Here is a 24,880-nt window from a genome sequence, read left to right as displayed (position 1 = left end):
TATGCAGCCAACCTGGGAAATCAGATCTTGGGCAAGTCAAGTCTGGTAGGGGCATATTCTCCCGATCACTCAGGAGAGTTACAGGTGAGTCAAAATGAGGGTTAACCTCTCCCAAATGTTTAAATCCACTGCACTTGAACGGCTACATTCAACCTGGTCCGCAGAGATTTCACAGAACACTTTCCCGCGGTTACTGCTTAGTGATATCTGCCCACTTTGTAACCTCTTTTCAGCTGTGCAATTATACAATGAATACATAACATCTGTTTTCTGTTATGTTTGAAACATGCCTCGTCAGTGTTTGAAAGAGAGGACATGCTGGTGAGCAGCTCTGGAAGGACCGTTCGTGCAGCAGCGGCAAGCACTGCCTTTCCACTGATAGCTCTGGCAGCATGCAAAGTATTCTAGCTGGAGCGATTGCGGTCATAATGGTATGCAGTTGGCATTTGGGGGTTTGAATTTATTGATATAATTCGCTAAAGAGGAGATTATACAAGAGTGCCCCCTCCTTACACTGGAATGTTTCACAGGCAGGAAATATCACCTCCTCAGCCAACCTGGATGCCCCAGCGTGGTCGGAGCCGTGGGAGATGGTGCGTTTAGCAGAACTGACAGCACTTTGCAAAACGACTGCTGCTTGGTGTCGAGGAGGAGAAAATGGCCTGATTTTGAAGGATCTTCTTTTTTCTGAGCAGAGCTTGGCTCATTTTTTTCCTAGCTAAATTAAAGCTGAGAAGTGACATTACTGCTCCCCATAGGTGCTCTGGGAAGATACTACAAGAGCTGTTGGAACTAATGGACAACTAAAGAAACAGAGGTATAAAATATCCATGAATATATTTGGGCTAAAAACTGATGGAAAGTTTCTGATCATGAGAAGGTGAGTGATAGAACAAGATTCTAGTAAGAAAAGTGGGAAGAAAAAGCCCATCTCAGATGTGGGTAGGAGTAGATGATACAGTTGCTTGCAGAAGCTGTAAACCAGACTTGATAATTTTCTCTGCGCTGTATCCTACAGGAGATGGAAAACAGAGGCATTTCTCAGACACGGCCCAGAAGGATGGTCCAGGCTCTCTGGCTCCCTGATTATCCCCACAGCTCCGAATCCCAGATCTAGGCCTTTAGGGTGACAGCCTAGAATCTGAACTGAGCACTTACGCAAGTTCTGCGTAGTCTAAAGATTAGGACGGTTTATTCAGATATCTGTCTCTGGAAATATGGGTCCCTACAGCTGCACGAGTGGGAGGGAAGGCCCCGCTCTGTGCATCAGTCCCTGCTCCCGGTGGCGCTACTAAACTGCCCCCTCCCAGAGCGGCTCAGTCTTCAACCCACAGCTATTAGCATGTCCTTTAGTCCAGGATCACGTTACCAGTAGCACTCTTGACAATTATTTATCAAACTTCAAAACTCTTTTATCAGACTTCAGACAAAATAATTCATTTCCACTTATAGATCTTCCTCTTTTTTCAATAAAAACTACATTTTCTACAAAGACAGAAATTGCTCCACAACAATTTAACTGAACAGCAGCTTCCCACTCAAAAACTGCAGGTAGGCAATTTCTGAAGAGCTAGTCTTCAACAACAGGAGAAATCCAAGGTGGCTCTTCTACCGTGCTGAAGGAATCACAAACCCATCTTTTCTTTCATCATGTTTTATCTGACAAGTCAACACTAGAACCTGGATTTTGGTCACTTGAAAACTTACAGAGATTCCTCAGCAGGAAACACCCTGTTCATTCTATAAATAACACTGGAGCAAATCAATGCTGAACTAAGCGCCAGTAACTATTGTCAAGATCTAGGTACATGTTTTACAAAGTGTCACACTTCAGGAATTAGTAGTTAAAAACACAGTTTACATTTCAAGACAAAATACAGAGCAGGAATTAATCTCTATCCCTATTCTTATCCATTTAAGTGCGTGATGACAGGTACTATATAAACATCAACATGTGTGATAAAGCAAGTCGGTTTTAATTCAGCGATGTGGCTGAGCCAGTAAGAGTGCTGCAAGGTATTCTGCGGCTCAGCTGAACGCAGGCAGTTGCCTGACGGGATTAAGGCTCGCTTACCATTTGGTGCCTACAGTTTGCCCCTGACCGTGTCTGTTATTCGCGATGAGCAGAGGCAGCGTGTGAGCCGTGCCACTCCGTCAAGGGCCAGGTGTCGGCTGCCCTAAGATACCCTCAACTACGGCTTACTCAAAGGAGCTTTGTTTCAGTAGATTGCACTGCTGTAGCAGCTAAATCCCACTTGTGAATGAAAACATTCACAAAGTTCCTCTCGTGGCAGGTATTTTTCCTCCGTTACATGTCCCATGCTAATTATAGAATTATCTGAAGGGCTTTCTAAGTGATAATGACTGTAAAACACAGTTCAGTGTTGCAATTACATTTCCTCTTTCTATCCTGTGAGGCTAAAGATTAACTGATTTCATCCTAACATGCCAGTTTTTTGATAACTTCATAATGTTTCCTAATCTCTGACTAACTTCCAACTGATGAGTTAACTACTGTAAAATAGGTAACACAAAATCATCTTGATGAACTTCTTGTCAGCAAAAGCAGAGCGAGAAAGACATGGAGACAGCATGCAGAGTTAATCCAATGTTACTGTGCTTCGACAGATACTGGACTAGGTTCTGGACTAGTTTTGATTATAGGAAGACTTTACATCATTTTTCATGCTTCGTAGCATATTTCAAGCCTTTAAACACCTATGCTAACATTTTTGGAATTAAATGCTTCATTTTCATTTGAAAATGTTATTACTGAGTAAAAATTTTTATACAATAAAAAATTAAAAATATAAAGGGTCCAAATCTAAATGTAACCCAAAATGCTCTTTTCTTTCATAATTTGCATAACATGTCCACTTTTGGTTGTCTTAGACTTGGGACATTTTTTTCAGCATTTTGATATTTTCAGAATGATAATATTGATTTCTAGCCATAAAGTTGGCACCTGGAGCCAATGGCTGCACACAAGTCATTTGTGGGATGCTCTGTGCATTTATTTCATTACTAAATTCAGGCCTTCAGACTCTCCCTCAGTACCACTGAGCAGGCATTGCTAGAAAAAGGGCATTTTCTTCTATTTTTCCTACACATCTGTCCAGATTTCTGGCTGCCTGGGAACCCTAGCAGGTCAGCTACCTTCCTCCCAGCTGCTGGAGGCTGCCAACGGAGGAGCTCCGAGGCAGCTCCCTGTGCTGGGCTGCGCCGCAGGTCTGCTGCTTTCCCAAAGAATCAGACCGACTGCATGCTGTAGACAATCACTCTGGGAATGTGCATTTTGGCCTGCTTCTTTCCATGGATTTTGTCCCAATTCCAGGAGAATTAGACAGCCCCACTGTGCCTGCATTGATTACCCCATTGTTCTGCACAGCGGCAGTGAGTCTGGTGCCTCAGGGAAACGTTGTGCGAGCGCTGTAAGCCGTTCTGAGCACGGAAAGTAAAGCCGACCCGCCCCAGAAGAATTGAACTTGGTGAAAAGTAGCTGGTGCATGTGCATTTATTTTTGTCCTCAGACTATTTGGCCCCTCTTTTGCTATGCAAGGTGTGGGGCAGGGAGGCAGACCCCGTGCGAGGAGAGGGGAACTCTTGAGGGTGCAGCTGGAACAGTACATGGGTTCGTGGAAAGAGTTCAGGCAATCACGGATGGTGGTGTCCTGTTGAGCGAAAGGGAGGGCAGGAAACACGGGGTCTCGAGCCCTGCCCTGGCAAGGAACATATACTCTCAGCAAGCTAGCATTAGCCGTGCTGAGCATTGCCCTGTTAAATCTGAGTCTGCCATCCTGTCCCTGACAAAATGGGACCCAACACCAAGAACTTGTGCCTGTGTTTTTGCAGTATTGACTGAACTAGCTTTGACAAATATTCACAACTGCCTTTCGCGACAGATCAGAGCATGCCCTGATTTGACTTACATTTGCTGTTTAAGATCACACTGAGTCAGAGGCACAACTGGCATCCAGGGAATCCTGCCTCTGTCTCCGGTGTTACCCACTCCTCCTTTCCTCACCCCAGGTAAGGAAGGATTGAGGCTTTCTTTGGGGTTTTTTGCATGTTATCCAGGATTCTAGTTGGCAGCTGATTTTCTCAATCATTTTATCATTCAGGGGGTGCCAGTTACCAGACTGCAGGGTCCAGGAGGCATGGTTCTCTCTCTGCTTTGAGAAAAGGGGAAGAACTTCATTCCCTGCATACGGCTTTGTGTAACCATGCATTCATGCAGACCTTTGTACAGAAACTCCTTCAGCCCAGACTACAGCATCAGCACCAAACAAAGGAGAAACCCAGCTCTGTACTGCACTGGGCATGGCTGGTTTCCGTGGTGAAATATGTAGAGATATTCCAGTAAGTCCATTTAGACAGCAGTCTGCATTTTCCAGGCTTGAAATGTATTGCTTAGCCCAAATAGGAGCCATAACAGATATAATACACAGGGTGTAATTAAAGACTGTAACTTAATCCAGACACACTTGGGACTTGAAACAAGGTTGCACAGGTAATCTTATTTACAGCATTTCCTAGCTGCTCTCTGTTTGACTTTGTAACCTAAATAATTTTCTCTTAGTATAATTTTTATGTGTGTAGTAGCACTATATGCACTGCTTATTTGCCACAGGCTTGCTATAAGTAACTGGCAAATATTTGTACACTAAATGAACTCCCTCAAGTAGTTTGGACGAGGAACGCGCGTACTCTCAGGCCTGCGAACGCTCTTGGTGTTAGTCAATGCACTAACCTTTGGCCTCGAATGACACAACTTCTGCCAGTGGCTTGCTGGCATTTGTGTCTGTCTGCATTTGCTGGAAGGCCTGAAGTCTGTCTGTCTGTCTGTCTGTCTGTCCGTACTGTGTTTTTGTAGGGCTGCCTACCATACAGTCTCTAAGCACCTTCCAGGAGAACTGAAATACACAGAAATTAAGACAATACAGTACTTGAACATACAAAAGTCTCAAGTTCAACAGTGATTTTGCCTGTGTCAGGACTGCAGGATTGGGCCATACATGTTGATTATTAACAGGGTCTTAATTTCTAGATTGCTCTGAACAGTCACGTTGATTTTCTAAAACCCAAGATTTAGCTATTTTGCACAATCAAACACTTAATGACCTCCTGCAAGCAAAGATTTTATCAGCTGTCTACCCTCTGTGTTTGCAAAGTCTTAAGGATACATTCCAGCTTGCAGAATATGTAAAATTGCTTTTTGTCACCTTAAAATAGACAGCGGTTCTGCCAGACAGATGTGAAAAACAGATTATCAGTTGGACATTGTGGGGTTATTACCAATGCATCATTGTTTTTAATTGATTAATCAGATAAGGAGAGTTAGGGGTGGTTTTATAACAAATGGTAATTTTCTTCCTCTCTCATATGGGCATGCTATAGGAAGCAATAGACCACAGAAAATGGCCTCCCCCTTTGATTTTACTGCAGATCTGGCCACAGGAAATGTTGCACATTTGGATCAAGCAGGATAAACAGTAAGGGCTTCCTCTTTTGTGAAATCATCTTTAAGCAGCACCCCTCCCCAGGAAAATAGGTTTTCCACTTTACATAATGTTGCAGCAGCAGTGGTTTGTTCCTAAGTTTTTTCTGGGTAGGTTATGAACTTTACGGCTCTGACCACAGATCAGTTATTTATCATAACAGGAAAGATGAGACCAAAGATATTTCCTAACCTTCTTCTTTGCAGATCGGAGAGAAGCAAGCCAACAAATATTAACGCTTCATATTCAACCGACAAAATTATACAGAAATATTTGCTCCTCTCTTCTAGTCATATTTGGTTGAAATCATCTGTAATTTTAAAAAACCTAGGAGCAAATCAGTATACACGGTTTCACTCAGATCTCTTTTCTAGTGCAGCATGATCAGTCTCTCAAAAATAGACACATGGGCACAAAAAGAATAATTCTGTTTTGAAAAAGCCAAAGAAGCTGCTAGAGAAAAATCTCATTTCCAAAAAAGATTCCTCCATTTGATATTTATTACAGGTGTTCCTATGTATCCTGGTGGCATGTTAGATACATGATAAATTTCTTCGAAATATTGCCGTGGACAAAACAACTTTTCCTCATTCATTTGCCCCTCAGCAATTGCCCTCAGCACCAGAGAGTCTGAAAACACTGAACTCTAGTGGCAGATTTTTATGCATATATTTGTGTTTCATGAGAAAATTAATAACTGTAGGAAAGTGTGTTCCTACTTTATATTGCCATATGACAAGATGCACATAGCTGGGATTGCTCAAGTTACTGCACCACAAACCTAAAGAGCAGAGTATTTCATACAGGACCAGATTGCAGCATTTAACCACAGGCCTGCAGCGTGCCGGTGCAGCGCCAGGCTCGCAGGGGGGAGGTGGGACGGAGAGCCAACCTCTGCGAAACGAACCTGCAAAGAGCAAACTCAAAGCAGCCACCCACAGGCACGCTTGTGAGGCAAACCTTCAAGAAACGCCGGACTGGTCACAGGTGCCTAAACCCTTCCTGCTGCTACCTTAGAGCAGAGCTCATCCCTCTTCCAACACTCCTCCATTTTCTCACCCGCAGCAGCTGCCGCCGGTCACTACGAATAGCTGCAGCCAGCACCTTCGCCCTGTGCTTGCACCAGTGCACCAAGTGTCAGTCCCTAGTACGTTTGCCCTCTCTCTAGGCGGCATTTTGCTACCAGCCCTGGAGGCCTCGGGGTCTTGCTCTCAACTCGCTCTTCCAGCCAGCACTGTGCCCAAGCGCTTTCCATAGGCTCCTCTCAGCCTGTGTTTTCACAAGTCATTTCTGGCCTGTTGCTCTAGTGTGCTGGTCACCACAAAATTAATAGAGAAGGAAAACTCTGCAGTAGCCCTTCAGAGTTCAGGAGATTGCCTGGGGAAGATCCTTCCTACTTGTCTTGGGAGAGAGAAATACATTCAGCAGGCAAGCGAGGGAGGTAAATATCATTGGTTTCATTACAGAAGAGACGTCTCACCAAAATACTATTTGAAGTCAAAGAGGATCTACCACTGGCTTCAGCAAACTTTGGATCAGATTCCAAAAGAATTGTTTTTGTTTCCTTTTGACATCAGCTGGACACTTCCTAGTTCACATGAGCCCGAAGACCCAAACAGGATTCAGCAGGCTGGAACTGCAAACCATACAAAGAAATCCTGCAAGCCTCAATTTGCTGAGGCTTGCCTCAACAGAAACGTGGGTGACCCACAGCTCACGGGGCGTAAACCACAGGCTGCCGGCTGTAAAGCACATGCTGCCTTTTCTCCATCCCTGTGCTTTAGTCAACACGGGTAAGAACAGAGGTAACAAACCTATTCTGACTTTAACTCAGTTCAGCACAATGCCCAATTCAACAAAAGATTCCCAACTGTTTCCCTGCTGGAAACAACATCAAGAGAATATATGCAATTAGCACAATATAAAAAGCTTTGAGCAGCTCCCAGCAGGCTCAGCAGCGTATCTCAGGGAAGACTAACAATTCCAGACAGTGAAACAGGGGCATTATCAGTTTGCCACTAAAGTTTGGGCCTGGTTCCTGCAGCCACAGCTAGTCATAAAAACTGTGTCCATCTAGCTGTGTTTAGAAAGACATTTGCAATTAAAATGAATAAATAAAAATGACCAGCAATTAAATTTAACTCACTAATTCCTGAAATTACTAAATTGCCACTGAACATAAGTCTGGCTGTTATGTAAATATCTGAAAACTACCCGGTTTAATTCTTTAAAGAGGATCCTACTTTGTCTTGCAAAGGAAACTCTACCACTGGCCTTTTTGAATCAAGACCCTCTGTTTAAGCAGAAATGTCATGTATAATAAATACAGTACTGGTGGAAGAAAGACAAATCCATTGTCTGAGAAGAACAAGCTATTTAAATTCCACAGTGATGGAGAAATTGAAGGGACAGAGGTGGCTCAGGGGCTTTGTGAGTCGCACAATGCCTCCAGCACTGCAAAGAGTCCAGAAAATAACAGTGATCTGCTTCGGGTTTGTGCGGCTTCAAACAATGATGACAGCTCTTCCAATCTCGTTTCAGTACCGTCACTGTTATGGAAACTTTCCCGTCCTCATCAGCTCGATTGTGTCTCTACAACACTAATGAATCACAGCTGACACTTCCGGGTCAGCCTCTTTTGAAGGCACTTGCCTCCTTCATAAGCAATTTGGTCAAGTTTAAATTCTTATTTTCAGAGGCTGAATGAATAGTACAAAGGGAGTTTTGAGTATTAATTAAGAAATGCATGAAAATAGCAATGACTGTTACAATAGTGGTACTTTTATCACTGCCACCTTTCTAACTACTGTCCTTACATTTTCGAGAGGCACTCGGATACTCTAGCGATTACTGATGTAGACAAAAAGGCAATAAACACAGAGAAGAAGAAATAAAATAAATTCAGATTCCCTCTCTGATCCCTTGAGTACCTGTTGTCTGCTTTGCTGGGATTAAGTGCCACCCAGTGAGGAATACTCTGTCCTCTCATGATGAAAATTTGCTACAGGTACTTACGAGCTAAGTAAGAAGTTAGGTAAGGACCTTAGGGTGTAAGGAGTATTTCCTCCTGCGGTTTGGAGCATTCACAGGTACATGATCATCTAAATCACTTCTGCAAACAAGACTCACACTCCCAAGGATTAGACCCACAAAAGACTTGGGCACCGTGATGCTGACCTTTAAGAGCCTAAGCCACCTAGCAGAGCCTGCAGCTCGAGCACAGCTCCCTGCATGATGCCTCGAGTGACACAGGCACCAAGGAAGAACAAGTGTGCTGGGAAAAGAAGCACCAGAATTAGCCTACAGCCAACACCAAGAAGGACCTATCTGGGACCCTAATCGTGTTGCAGTTGAATGCCTTCCTCTGGACTGCAAAGAGGCAGCACCCGCTACCCAGAGCCCTGCCTGCCGGTCGGTACCACACCGACACCAACCCTTTCTCGCAGCCCTGGCAGGGGAAGCGTTTGTTTCTCCCTTCTCGCACTAGCTCAGCAGTTAGAGACCTCACCCAAGCTGTGGCACGCAGGAGTCACTTCCCTCCTCTGCCCCTGTGGATGCACCCGTCCCGACGTCCCAGGCAACCGAGGGGCAAGGGAGAGCCCACCGCGAGCTCGGGAGGAAAGCTGGCTGGTGGTCCCGGGGTGCGGTGCTGCACGTGCCCAAAAAGAGAGGCTGCCAGAGGGAAAGGAAGCCCAGCGAGGAGCCCGCACAGCCAGTCCCCTCCCTCCTTCCCCTCGGGAGCCCTTCAGCTGGGCTGCGCGCAGAAAGCAGCATGCCTGCGCTGGGGAACACGGCAATGCCGGGGGCCCGCTGTGGCTTTTATCTCTGCCAGCTAAAATAAGGATACTTGCACCTCCCARTACACTCCCCTGACTCCAAGAGCAGTGAGGTGGCCGTGCCACAGGTGGATCAAGCACCACAGCGGGACGCGGCGGGATGGGAAGAAGGGAAAGGAAAAGGAGCGCGGAGCATGCACATCCGAGGGGCAGCTCCGCACAGCAGAAGCATGTGTAGTTTGACTGTAGCTCACTAATAAACAACCCATTTCTGTCTCTTAATGAAGGTGAAAATTCTCTTTCAGCATTTTTACAATTATTAGGCTTCCAGGAGTTTTTACTGCAAATCACTGACGAGTTCCTGTCACAAGCATAGATAACTCACTGCTCGCTGGCAGAGTTTGGCTGACAGTTTTATTGCACTCCTGAGCCAAGCAATCAACTGCATTTAAGGCCAGATGACTCTCCTGTTGTACATCTATATATGCTTTACAGTACAGCTGTAAACAATAGTGAAAGCCTCTACAGGAAATTAGATTTGCAGATTTCAGCTTTTAGAGACTGGGCAAATTAATTTGATTATTTAGCACTGGTCTTTCACTGATGCATTTTGCATTGTACATTCCCAAGGACCCATCCAAAGCAAGACACCTTGCGACGTGAAATTCAAAGTGCCTTTGTCACTGTAATTTTAATTTTACTCACTGAAACTTACTTTTAGCAAATCACCAAACTCTCAGTCATGATTTTCATGGGCTCTACTGCCACCCCCCCACAACTATTCACTAGCATAGTCAGAGAATGCAATGACACCAAGGGCACAAACAACAATATGAATTTGTTCCCAGTAGAAATGTATGTTGTGACCATTTTTATCGGTAGCACACACCCACCAGATGAAGCTGTCCCTGTAATTCAGTCTAAATAATTCCTTCTTTCTCAGCATTTTGGAACGTGTTTTCCATTTCAATTCATTGTGTCTTATTTGAACTCTAACAAGCTTTGGGGTGCAATATGGGGTTGACTTCTCCAAGGCATGCTGGCTGTCCAGCTTTGTTACTTCACGCAAAGGCCTTTTATTTTTAAAGACAGTGGCTTGGATGGGCAAGTAAAATGAAAATGCAATATATGTAAGGAATGAAAGTAAAAGGCAGACATTCTTTTTAAAATCTATTTGCATGCAATCAAAACTCTCAGTGATGGCAGGCATATAGCAGTAACAGAATTTGTCCCTTCTGATATGCTTACACAGTTTCATCTACACACAAACTTGTACCAGACCAGTTAAACCAGTGAAAACCTGGGTTTAAAAGTGGAATTTTGTGCTTTAGCTAAGGTCTGTTCCTAACTGATTTAGGCTAGCCCCAGAAAGAATTTAATTCTGTATTCCAAATATGCAATTCAGATTTACCTCAAGGTGAGAACCAATCCACAGACCAGACTAAGGAAGAGTAAAGAGAGCAAAAGCCCATGAACAGAGGGCCTAACAACAACCCACGGCACATCAGAACAGACGTCAAGTAGAACTTAGGCGATGGAATAGTTTTCCAGCTTGATTAGCAAATTACAGCATTGATGTAGTCCATATAAAGCTTAACGAGCATGTTCTGACTACAACAAAACAGTTCAAACACTACTGCTGAACTGCTACCCTACCCAAAGTGACTTAAAGTTACCTTCTTCCTTACACAGCCACTGCCCTAAGTCTTTGAGAAGCAGCTCCAGGGGTATAAATATTTATGGTGAAAAAAAACAGCCTGACTGAAAAAGGATTGTCCATGGATCCTCAAAGACCTGTGGCATTTTGGAAGCAACTTGAAGACATCAATGTTGAATTACCTCCTATCTAGGGAAAAAGGAAAACAAGGGCACTGAGAAAGATATAGAGAAGAGTGGGAAAACTTGGCAAACTTTGAAACTCTACAATTTTAACTGCTCTTTGCTAGAAAGGACATTCTGTAGGACAGATGTTAAATGCACATTTGTTAAGAGACAAAGCAAAGTTCTGAAAATACAAAAGATAGAAGTTTCCATCACTTTTCAGGTAACAATGTAACAATGCTACTTTGGTGTTCCCCATGTCACTGATTCAGTCTCATAAGCTGGTCCCCCATCAACTGTTGCTGGCATGATCACAGTATTATTTTTAGTGCAGCAGGCGGAAGGAATACAGGCATGTAGCCAGCAGAAAATGGAAGGATGATGGAAGGATTCAGTTTTAAAAATAAAGCAATACATGCTGTTTTAAAAGCTGAAAGGGAGAATTGTGAAGTTTTTAAGAATGGTGGGAAAGGAAAGAAAGAAAATTACTGCCATTCTGCTGGTGTTCTTGGGAATACTTCACTTGCTCTACATAACTAATGTGTAACCCAAGGTGTGGACTGAAGGAAAAGCTATTCTCACTCCATCAGTGAAATTGCATCATTGTCCTGAAAACAAACCAGAATTTCTTCCCAAGAAACATGCACTGGGATTTATTAATTCTCTCCCAAACTCAGATTATGATGAAGTTTACATGGGTTAAACTGGCAAGAACATCATTTCTCATCTCGGAGAGCACAGGAGAGCTGTAAAGTGGGGATTTGCATGGAAACTTCAGCTGTGGTGGAACATGTGAAATTGTGCATATTCACTAACCCTGTGAGGACTGAAAACAGGCAAAGATCAGCAGCCAGTGCAGACAAAGCACAAGAAATTCACACCTTGTGTCATCCCAAGAACTCCAACAGAGCAGCCTGCAGGAAAGGCTGCACGGGAAGTCTGGCTTTGCAACGCGATGCCCGCACTGAGGCGGCAGCATTCCCAGCCTCGGAGCCGCGGGAGAGCACCTGCAGCCACCCTGCTTCTCCCCCTCGCGGGCCGGTGTCGGTGCCGGTGCCTCTCCTTGCATTCGCCCCAACCCTTCAGCCCTACCCACGCACACGTTTTGCCCCAGCCCGTAACTGGTGTGCAGGCTGCCAGGAGCAGCGGAGTCAGGGAGCCACTTGGTGCAACACCCACTTCCTGCTAGGAAGACAAATCCTCTGGGTAATCCCAGAGCTGCGGGTGCGCAGCGCGCTGCCGACAGGAGCTGAGACTCTCTCTGCTGCTTTGCAGTGCCATTGCAGGGTTTTTACTTCCTTCACTTTAGCTGCTTGGTCCAGGGTCAGCCAAAGTACAGCCTGCAGCTGCTCCCTCCTTTGATTATTGATGAGGATGAGGATTTATTTTTTGTATACAGCTCTGTAAGTGTGCAAGACATTTCACACAAATATACAAGGACAGGGCTCTGAAGAGTTTATATAGCGCAAACAAAACACAGCACAGCTAGTGAAGACACACACACGATTAAAAGCTTATTGATGTAAGCTACATGTGTATCTTGTTAGCTGGACAAATTGTAGGAGCTTGTTGTGGCCTTTTCCCTAAGGCCAAGGGTCTTTAACCTGGTGCTTTAACCTTCTGTTATAGACATCAGCTGTTTCAAAGACTGGACTTTCATATCCAGTCCTGGTGAGGTGATTTGCTTCAAAAGCAGCTTATGGAAAGATTAGCACTCAGGAAAAAAATGTTAGGGGGTAAAGGGCAGAAGATGGCTCTTTGCTCTTGCTCCAGAACAAAGCACATGTTTCTCCAGCTTTGCCCACAGGACTAAGTAACTAGATATGAGGATGTGGGCCTACCTTCCCAAGCCTTCCAGGCTCTCTAGTCTCCTAGGCATAGGCTCAGGGGTTGCACAAAGGGAATGATAGAATTTGCCTCAAAACACAGAGAAATATTGCCCTTGTATTAAAAGGAAAAAAAACAAACAAACAACCCTGTAGTATGCTATCTTCCTTTGTGTTACCTCCCTGCTGACAGCACCTCACTTAGGTTTACAGCTACATCCCAGCACGTATCTGTGGCTCACCATGGTTATCTACAGCCCACCACTTCTCCCTGTGCTCGTTCCCTTCAGCTCCTGGTGATTCGGATTCAGAGCCCAAGACAGCCTTGTACTGGAGATCCTCACTCCACCCTCCATGCACCTAAACAAGTGAAGACCTTCTGTAAACTCTTAAATAGTTGTTGCTAAGCTAGCTTCTAAATGTCCACTTGTTCCGTGTCTATTTTATTGCCTGTGCCTCACCGTGACACAGCATCTGAAACAAAACATGAATAAAGGGATCATTCTGTTCATGCTTTAACAATGAGCATGAGTTTTAAATGGCAATGTTTTGTCTAGTTGTTATGTAAGCCAACTGCACTATTCTTTGAGTAGGTGTGTGTTGAAATGGGATAAGATCAGCATGTTATATAGCTATTCAAACATGCACTCTGAGAGGCGTCCTGAAGCAGCACGTCAGAGTCACAGCAACTCTGACCTCAGCTGTATCACATCTGTCTGCATGGCAGACAACTGAGACTTATGTTTACAATTCTCCCATAACTGGGGGGCTCAGAGTAAGACATATAAAGCCTTGTTTTCAGAGTTGGTAGGTAATGATAGCTGGAAGCAAAGCCCTGGAAAACAAGCCCAACATGTTCTAAATGACCTCGCAGACGCTAAGCATGAGGGGTCACTTGCTAAAATTCTACCCTTAACTGTCCTCAGTGTGTATCAGTTCACATGTATGTAAATGGAAGATGGTATGTTTAAGTCTCTAATATGGGTTTCAAAGTGGACTTAAAGGGACTTTGGGGGTGAGCATGCCATCAGAACAAAATTTATGTTACGGATGAAAAAACATGTAAGGTCCCATAATGACCATTTCTGCTGATCACTGGAGTATGATGGCAGCTGACTGCAAGAATACGTGAATGATGGAGACTAATAATAAAAAACTTCAGAGCGGTAATCCTCAGGACTCGGAGTGGGCTATACCAAGGCCAGAGGCTAACAAGAAGCAGAAGAATTGATACAAGAATTTAGAGAACTAACTTGGCATATTTGATATCCATCAAACAAGCAATGCTTACCACCAAAGACCTCAAGCATTACTGAAGAAATCTACTTAGAACAGGTTAGCAAAGGGGGCCCAGATTTGACAATATAGCATAGCAATATTTTAAGCCAAAATAAAGCAATAGGCATCCAAGAGAAATGCTACATCCAAAGCATATAACTGGAAAGACTGGACATATAGCCTTCCACAGAGCTATCACTGCAAAATATGCAGTTCTGTCAGTGATGTTTCAGCAAAACACTTCCTGACTCCTAGAGCCCTCGAGTCAGCAATATTTATTGGAAAAGATGCAAAAATGGATGCCTTGGGTAGAAGCAGTTCTACAAACCAGCCTCTCAGCTAGTGAAAAAGGGCACTGATTAATGAGTTGGCATACACAGGCACACTTTTTATTCCATCAACTTTACAGGTTGGCTGAAAGCCCCCAAAATTTTGCAAATCATGATTGCTCCAAGGGGAATATCTCTGTCTGGTTAGTTTATTTGTTTGTATGTACATTCGGTAACTAAGGTCAAAAGTTTTATAGCAGCAACTGTCTCTGAACTGTTACTTGGCTTTGATTTTTCAGCTATGGCATTGAGACTTTTATGCAATATCATTAATAATAGAAATGCACTTTGTTTTAGTTTTAACTAATTATAGTTTTGTATGATGCAGAATTTCATGTGCATGGGTAAAAGGTAATTGCTATAGCCTTATAAAATCTAAAGGTTAAATTCTGCCTTCAATTACTTAGATTTCACTGGTGCTGCAGAAGGTTTAGCGAGGTCAGAATCCATCTAGGATAATGACAATGGTTTAGCCATGTGATTAGGCAAAATAAATATTACTTGATGTCAAATCATAGTGGCACAAAGGTATTCTACAATCTTTAGAAATGACTGCTTGCACCTGAGCCAAATAGGTACGGTACCAAAGCAGACTTTGCACAAAGACGACCAATTCCAAGTCGCAAATTCACATCACTAAATCTGATCAATGCAATACTGCGAAACCCAGTATCCACAGCTGTATGTACAACTTTAAAGCCATTCTTATTCCATCCAGTTTCAAGCCCCCCTACATGGTGTCCAAGACAATTTGCACAATTCTTGAGTTCTGTTCATGTACGTTTTGAAGAAACATCCAATCACAACATTTCAGCCTCCTTTGATTTCCTAAAACAAGTGTTTGTAAGCCAATAAAATTATTTGATATTATCTTTCATTTTAGACTTAGTATTCAGACATAGGGCAAATACTATCTATCAAACCGGGGAACAGAAATGATGCCACCTATTTAGGTGACCTTTCCTTTACAAGTACTTAATGGAAGAAGCAAAAACCTCTACAGTCTGACAACTGTCCACTTGGTATTTTGTAGCAAATGTTCACAAATAACAAATAACATCTGAAGAAACTGGGAGTCTCATGAACAGAAAAAAAGCTAAACTCACTAAGTTATTTGCAGTTAATAATATTGTGGAACTACTGATGTGTAGCTTATTTATAATTTCCATTGCTTAAGCTGGAGGAGGGGGCGGGGAGGGGGGGAGTAGTCTCAAACACTGTGAGAACACAGACATTTTCACCTTTAATATAAACTGTGACAAGAAGCAACAACCCTAACGCCTACAACAAAGGGCCCCTCCGGGCACCGTGCCATCAGCACCACTGCTTTCTATTATCTGCGTACACTTGCAAGAATTATGATGTTCAGGTTCCATTTTGAACTCCTGTACATCAGAGTGTACAAACTTGTCCTTTTTCGTTTTCTTCAAACGGAAATTTGGCAGAGAGGAGCTGGTGGGCGGGGAGTTTTTGGAAAGATTATTATTTTTAAAATTTGGTCTTTTCAAACTGTTCTAAATACAGCAGAGGGGAATATGCCCTGAGGAGCAATTCAGTTGCACGTCTCCCATGGGGGAGGTATTGACAATTAGATATTGTCAGTCTCTTATTCAGTGCAAGAGGAAAACAAGCATATACATTTCAGGCTAAGTCATGGAAGGCCTCTGGCCCAGCAGAAATGATGAGTTCAGGGTGATGCTGTGGGGCCAGGAGGCAGGGAAACTGTCCATCAAAGGTCCCCAAGGGTGGTCTGTACTCCTCTTGCAACACACAGAGCTTTTGTATGTGGCCTGACAAGGATCTGGGAGTTGTGGCTGTCCTCCACAGCACCAGCTGATTGTCAAGGCTAGAGCACCCGCAGGGTCTCCTCCAGCGGCTCTGGGACGGGGTGAACGTCTGGGCACTCAGGATCTGTCAGCCTTTGAAAGCCTGGACCGGCCTGCCCCTCCGGTGCAGTCAGGCAATTTGGCAAGTCTCACAGCTGTGTATTTCAGACCCTTGGCCATTTCTCCAACCCTTCCCATTATTTCACATGACAGCAAGAATCCTCTGCAAGAGCTAGCCCAGGAGTGTTATATTGCCAGGACCAAGATGAATTTCTGCTTTCAAGAGCAGTAGAAGCCATGCACAGCCCAACTCACGGTGCTGAGCACGGATGGGGCTGGCAAATTCCCCCTCCACCAAGGGGCCAAACTGAGGGACAGGCTCTGTCCCTACAAGATGTGCTCCAGAGGGAATACCAGAAGTTAAATCTGGGGAAGGAGGAGGGGGATAAGCAGTGATAATGAACAACAGAGTTGAGGGAGCCTAAACACCAATTTGCAACACTAATCCCCTGTTAGCATTTTTCCGTGATAGCTATAATCCCCCCAGGTACATGTCCTTGCATCCCAGCACATCACCTGCCTCATTCACCACAGAATCCCATAAGCCCAAACACTGTCTGCTTAGAAGGAGCTCAGGGATATGATCCTGAGACAATGCTTCCTTCCACCTGCATGGATCCCAACTTTCCTCTTGTTTTCTCACTTTTCTCCTGCCTGCACTATAGTCACCACAGGAACGCTTTAGATAATGACAAAAGCAGTGACAGCCTTTGCCAGATAGCTAACACAGGGGAAAAGGTGCTGTTGTGAAGAGCTGAGCACACTCCCTTGCAAACAGCGAGATCTCAGCATGGCCTGGACAATGCAGGGTGGTACGAAGGCCTTAATTACTTTGGCCTAATGAGCCTGAGCCAACTGGAAAAAAAGGCCAACTGGAAAAAACGGCCTTCAGATCAGGCCCTTATCCCTTAGTTTCCACAGACGACTGATTGCAAATCCCAAAAGTGTTCATTCAGCTCCAGCCTGGAAAGGTGCCAGAGACCTAGAGACAACCATAAAAGAGAGGGGCTTGAAACAGCGGACAGAAATTTTGACAAGCTTCTCCATACCCAAATATTTTAAAGAATAATGCACAAATGGATTTTTATGTACATTTGTGCTGATTTGTGTGTAATTGTGGAGGAATTCCTAACGTGCTTTAATTGCTAAACACTGTAAGTTACCTTCCATCCAACCTGTTCTTAAAAAGACTCAAATCATGCCCACATTTAGAAGAGGGCAGCTGATCCTTCTAGCCCTGAGAAAACGTGACTATCTTCACACCTGCTAGTAGCTCCTGAATTCAGTGGATCTGTTCATTTAAGTTTGCAGGACTTTGATTTTTTTGCTTACTATTTCATAGTCCATTTCATTTACCAGCTACACAGCAAATACAATTCCCTAACAAGAATTTTAAAAAAGGATATCACATGCTCTTATATCTATATTTCCTGCTGTGCTTCTCAGAAACAAATGCAATTACAAAGCCATTTTGATGAAGACACTTTTGCTGACTCCTTCACATAAGAGAAGTTACTGGCAGGCTCTTATCTCCTCCATCTGAAGAGTGTTCCTGGAAAAAGGACAGTCCGTGGCTAGAGATAACACATCGTGGAATCTGCTGCACCTGCTGGGCTGCAGCATCCGCCCTCTTGGTCACATGAAAGTTATGGTGATATGAGATAGTCATTTCTGTCCCTGAGCAGATCGACACACTCTGTCCCGCAGAGCAGAAGTGGTAGCAGTGGTGGTTTCCATCTGCTCAACCAATATGAGAAGCTTTTAAGAGCGTGCTTTGGAGGTAGATGCTTTTCAGTCACTTCCCTTGGAAACTTATTCATATAAACCCCATTTATTGGGAAACTGGACAGCGAGGACACAACCTTCCCCCTTTCTGGAAGTGTATTTTCAATAGGCAAAACTAACAGTACTTACAGCATAAAGCTGTTATCCTGAGGAGACAGGTTCTATACGGGGGCCAGGAGCTAATCAGTGACAATCATTTCCATTTCTAATTACTCACAACCATTCATTGTAATACATTTTAATTGGGAAATACTTGCTACTGCACTAGACATGATTTGTTTTACAACACCCAAAGAAGTGCTGTTCTAATCCTTGGACAAATGGAAATTTCATTTCCCTTCACTCTTCCCATCTCTCTTGCCTTATTTCTAGCACATGGATGCAGGAGTCTTTCACAGTGGCTGCTCAGACCACCTGACTCCAACTCTAGCTGAAGGAGTTTGTGCTTTTAGGATATAATTGTCCAGGATGGTAACCGTCACATGAAGCATGCCATCACACAAATAAAGACATGGCTCACCCTCAGCTGCCTGTAACCACCCTGCTCCACTCAAACTACAATGAATTCAGTACCCCTGCCCTGAGGAACTTACAGACCACGTCCCATGACACATTTCCCATTGTAAGATCAGCTTCCAACCTGACCATTTTCAAGCATCAGTAGAGCAAGGTGGGAAAGACTGGGGTACACTCAGTAGGATCATGAAGTGGATGAGACATGAGATGTCTTCATTTTTGTTCTTTTAATGGGTGAAATGAGTGGGCATGTGTAACAGCAGAGACCCTGGACAGCTTAATGCTAAGGCAGGATATTTCGAGGGTTGGATGGTGAACAGGAGAGAGATGAGTGAAGCAGATGCAGTTTTGTGTATCTGCTTCCTAGTCAAATGTCAGCATCCAGCATGACATTCAGAAGCTGGCAGATTTAAAAGTGAATTTTTTAAAAGGTAGGGAAGTTATGTGGGGTTTTCTTTAAATCTGGGCAAAAAGAAATAAACTCCCTAAAACACACTCTTGTTCAGCTCTGCAGGCAGCCACCCTGCTGTTTTAGCTGTGTGGAAAGTCAGGGTGCTCCTTCTGTTCTAACATTCATTTTCAGCATCCTTGTTTTATTTTTAACAGCTTACAACAGAAAGAAATGCGTTATCGCATGACTGTCTAAAGCAAATAGTACATTGTGGTTTTGGGCTTGGACACTTGAACGTGTAACTTCCCAGCAACAAGTACTGTTCTCTCTGTAGGGAACTTCTGGTAACTCGTCTCTCCTAGTGAGAAGTAAGGAACACTGTCACCTAGCAAGTGTGACAGTTATTTCTTACAGCCTTCACACCTGAGAAAAGGCAGAAAGATGACAACGGACTGCAATTATTATACAAAACATAATGCTGTACAGAAAGCAGCAGGCCTTACTGATTAACACCAGCACTGGGCCTTAGACAACTGGGATATGGTCCTGACCTGCTAGAGGCTACTGTGCTTCCTTGGCCAAGTCATTTCACTTTTCTGCACTTCGATTTCCCAGTCTGTGAAAACAAGTGTGCTGTGGTTTATTTTTAAGCATTTCAGCAACTGACATACTGTACCTCAAACTCCTTAAATGGTTACATCATTTTCACTGCTATGAAAAGTTCACTAAAACAGCATTTCAAAATCCCTCTCTATGTATTGTCCTTTCTGTTCTCAAGTCTGACTGTGGTTTGACTTCTGGCATCTGAAGTTCAGGCTACTGGGGTGGTTTGACTTCAGACAACAATTGTTAATGAATACAGATCTTCTATAGATTTGAATGGGCTGCATAATCAGTGGAAACATAACCAATGCAGCTTAAAACACTGCTCTATACCTCAATTGTGTAGGTTCTGCTTATCAGTGGCTACTTCTTTGAGAATATCATTGAGACCATGTAAAAGTTAACAAGTGCCTTCTTCAGTTGCACCACTCGTTCAGACCACTTAACAGAGAATTCTGAACCAAGATCCAAGAAGAAAAGCTGTAAAGGGTGTTAAAAGCAAAATAAAATGACCTAAGTACATACTTAGTTATTAAAAGACTTTTAAGAAAAACTGTAATTTCCATCCTTACAAAAGACACAGAATATAGGTACATTCAGCCCTTGTGCCATTTGTTCATTACTGCCAATTTAGTCAGAAGCTGATAGACACTGTTTTGTTACCAAAAATGACCAGACCTCATCAAACTATTTTGGTGAAGCCTATTCTCTGCATGGATTGTCCTGCCAATGGCTTGGGTTTTCTTAGCTATATTTAACCTTAAATTTATTTAAGTAAGAAAATCAGAAAATAAACCTGATTGCTTTCTTCCGATTTTCTTATTATTTACTCAGTCTGCTGCTGTGCCCAGTTTGTCTGTGGGTGAACGGGCCCTAGAGCAGCAGAGCCTTGCAGTCTCAGAGACTGTGAGGAGACACAAAAGGGAGTAGGAAGAGATTATTACAATCCATTCTGGCCAAGCTTTGATTTAGCTTAACTCAAGTGAAGCTAGTCCAGAATTACTGGGAGCTGAGAAACATCACAGATACTGTGCACATATTTTAACAGGCAAAAGCCAATGGGATGTTCAATAGACACGATACTGAGATAGCCCCTGTAGGCCGTGTACGCTTGCCATGCATGGGAGGAACACTTGATACCATTCTGAGAGCTGATAAAGGCATCATAAAACCACTTTGCCATGCTAATAAGGGATCTTCACACTGCTGGAGCAAAAAAACTAACCCCTCAACATCTGTTCACATGATTAACATCATTGATTATTCATGTGGTCACCTGAGGAAAGAGCAGATGGTTTATTCATTAGGTTTGAATCCCTGATTTTTAGCTCAAAAGAACTGGCCCTCTACTAAATGAACTAAAGGAGTCATGCTATTAGCAACACAGTAATTCTGCTGGGAGGTAAGCACTAGATCCCATCTTCTGCAACTGGATGCAACAGGAAAGCCCAGCGCACTGCAAAGATGTTACATATTTTCCCCCATGAGAAATATTATGCTAATGCAGCTGAATTCACAGGAATTCAAGTCAAGCATTGGTCATTTTTCACGACCTCATTTCCCCTTCTCCTGCCCAGGATCTTTGACATTAAATGAAGGGTCATTAGCCTGTAGCCTGATGCAAGGTTGCTCTTAACTATCAGCAGTAGAGGATAAATGCCTATTATGTGGATCAGTTGCTAAAATGGGACACAATCAATCCTGTGCAAAAATGTTCCACATCCAGGGGTGCATTACATTAGCTGTAAAATCACACACACAGAGGGATGAAATCACTGAACACATCTTTTCTAACCATTATTTTCACCTGTTCTGTGACTGAGCAGTTGTCTTGCTGCACCAGCTATGGTACAGCTCACCTTTTAGCATTATTTCCCACTCCTCAGATCAGCACTGTTTCCAGTGTTATGACTATCTCTGCTACAACCAATGTAATCCTACAGTTGTCTAACATACTGATTTCAAATGTAACAATATCAAAGCTGTAGCAACAAATTTGCAGTGAAATGTGAAATTTAAGGAACTGCAAAGAATTACTTGAAAGTATTGTGTGAAAGTAATAGCAAAAAATGGATCCTGTTAACTGAAGTAAAAAAGGAAGATTACAAATGTGTATGTTTTCCATTATTTGCATACTTCTGTTACTGAAATCTGAATAGTGTCTTCCAGTAATATCTGGTCAACTAAATGACTCATATGACTTCTGAAGAGACTATGGATTGTTTCTTAGCTGCATGCACTCACAGGAGTTCTCGTGTCCAAGGGTGGATCAGAAAAAAAAAAGGGAACTGAAAATGGCTGACTGTAAAGATGGCTGCCCACTGCACTTCCTTATTTATACCAAAATAAAATAGAAAACATTATTAACCATTTTAAACTTTAAATGACGCGACCCCTGGCACTGGGAGCATGAGCAGACAGCCATAAAAGTGGATGCACTTCATTCATGCCATCCTGCACACCGAGCAGACACTGCACACCCACGAAAGGGCTCCTGCATCCGAGCCTGCAGCTGGCCGCAGGCCTCTCCCAGCAGCCATGGACAAGCGCGTGCCCTTCACACAGGCAGCCTGCGGCTTCCCACCAGCCTGCTCACATTCACTCATCGCCTTTGCAATATTTCTAGTTCTAAGCCTAGGAAAAATGGAAGCTGATAGAAGATACTGGTGCATAGAAAAATCAAGGCCAACGTTTCCAGAAGTGAGAGGTGATTTGGGATGGCTCCACTGTTAGTGCTCAGCTGTTAACGCCTGACATAAGCCTGCTCTTGGGGCATGAGGGAGCCCCCCCACCCCGAGGTCTCACAGGCAGAGCAAACAAAAAAGGAGCCACCCCGGTTGCTCCCATTTCTGAGGATCTTGGAGCTCACTTCTTAGCAATGGCCACAGCTCAGAGCCATCTTACAGGTCCGAAATTCCAGCTCCAAAAATAGAAGAATATAAGAATAGCATTGATTGAGCAATGTGCAAGTGAAACTATTTTTAAAGACAGACAGTGACTGTGAAAGAAATTCTGAACTTAGAAATGGTGAAGTTTTCACAGAGGAAAACCTGAAAACTACAGACACTGCAGCAGAGGAGAAAACTCTAGAACCACTGGTATCCATTGGCTTCCAAGAGGAAGAACGGCATTTCTTTTTGACAATAGTTATTTGAATGGTGATGCGAACTGCTCCTGGATTTCAAATGGAGAAAGATCACTGTGCTCCCTAAAGCAAAAACTACAGAGGACTAGCCTCTGCGCACTAACATGATAAAGCTTTAGCACGTTCTAGATAAGGCACTGAATTCTGTGCAAGTCCTGAATCTCTGTGCTTTTTCTCCTTAGGTAAAGTCTACTGACTTCAGTGGAACTGCTGGGTTATGAACGAAAGCAGATTTAAATCCATAGAAGAATAATGTTGTGTTCAGAATTTTAATCTCTTCATTTTTAATACAGATTTAAATTCTCAATCTTTTGAATGCCAATAGATATAACGAGGAGCAGCTTTAAAGAGCAGGAGTGTGCATGTTTGTGGCACACAGCCAAAGCTGGCTTCCTGCGGCTTCTGAGCAACGAATACCATCAGCCCAATCCTCCAAGGGAGCTGAGGGTCAACATGAACGATCTAATTTCCTGAAAGACAGCATACCCCCTTTATAAAATTCTGAAAAAATTCTGAGAAAATTCGGAGAAAATTCTGGGCCATGCCATGAATTCTGCATAAGAAGAAAAATGGTCCAAAGTCTAGTTTGCCTTTCTCCCAGGAGATATCTAGGAGTCACTTCTTAGACATGCACCCCAGGAGATGCAGCTGTCAGAGGACACTACCACAAACCATAGAGTTAGCAATGCAAATGTTGCTTTTACTGCATCTCTCCAAGGTCTCCTGGATCTTGTCCTACAGCTGAAGCTCTTTTCATGCCACTGTACACTCCCAAGAGAGAGCAATCAGCAGCCAAAGATAATGCACACACTGGCATACAGGGTAAAAGGGAAGATAGGTGTTATGTGAATGGGAAGTTTTAAGGCATGGAAAAAGCAGAATTGACTTTTTTGTGTCTTCCGGAGAAGAAAAAGATACATAAAATTCACCTGCTAAGCCCACTTACAGCCACATGGCTCTCTCTTTCTGTCCTTACTTAACCTCAAAGTTTTCACCATCTTGCTCAATCCTGCAATCATCTATTGTAATAAGGGGCATAGCAAACTCCTCTTCAGAGCTAAAGTCATGCAGAGGGAAATTATAGCTTCATTTCTCTGGAAAAACACTAGCAGATTGTTATCTTGACACTGATTACGAACAACACCATGAGCATGAAGGATAGGACTAAACTGTTTCCTCTGTGCCCTTACCTTAAGCGATATTGCGTTATAGGGAATGCTACATCTAGAGGAGTCTTTAAAAAATGACCAGCTCGCATGGCTGGAGCAGAGGGCAGGGCTGAAGCACGACCACGGCACAGCTGGGACCAAAATGCATCAGCTGCTCATAGAGGCAGACTGGTCTAATTAAAATGAGTTTAAAGCTGATTCAGTGAGTGCTCTTAAGCCTATTTAAAATTCACCTAATATAATATATTGTGGCACACAAGCAGATTAAGATGCACTGATACGTGCTCTTTTAAATTGACTGAAGAGCATCTAGGCTGGAAAGGGGAAAGGAGAAGGCTGTTACATCCACTCAGCAAAACAGATTTTAAAGTTTAACTAGGAAAAAGCTACACTGAGTAACGGTCCCACACACTGAATGAGCTCACCCTTCTCCCCTCAGACAGCCTCCTCTACCTCACCTACTGCAACATCACCGTGCACCACTCGGGATGGCCAGAGCACGGGGGCTGGGATTTGAGAGCACAACGTACGCTCCCATACAGCTGGGTGGAGACACAGATGCGCTCCTGGGGAGGCGGGGAGGGGAAAGGAAATGTATACAGTTCTCCACGAATTAGCCTCGGATTATAAACTTCAGTTCAACTTCCTTAAGCTGTCTTGAGGAAGTATCTGGGACTGCACTGCATTTGGGCAGTGCTAAAAGCGGCAGATGGGAAGCGGCAGGGTACGTGGGGACAGTGGGGGCTGCTGGCACAGGGCCTGGAAATGCTGACCCAGGCTGCAGGGCTTTGCCGGGCACAGAAAGGGGCATCCTGCCAGTGCATGTGTATGTCCTGACAGTGCAGGACGGGGGAGAT

This window comes from Apteryx rowi, unplaced genomic scaffold (assembly GCF_003343035.1).
Source record: "Apteryx rowi isolate R43461 unplaced genomic scaffold, aptRow1 scaffold_1, whole genome shotgun sequence".
Lineage (NCBI taxonomy): Eukaryota > Metazoa > Chordata > Aves > Apterygiformes > Apterygidae > Apteryx > Apteryx rowi.
The sequence above is the reverse complement of the archived record's forward strand: the minus strand, read 5'-3'. Positions refer to the sequence as shown.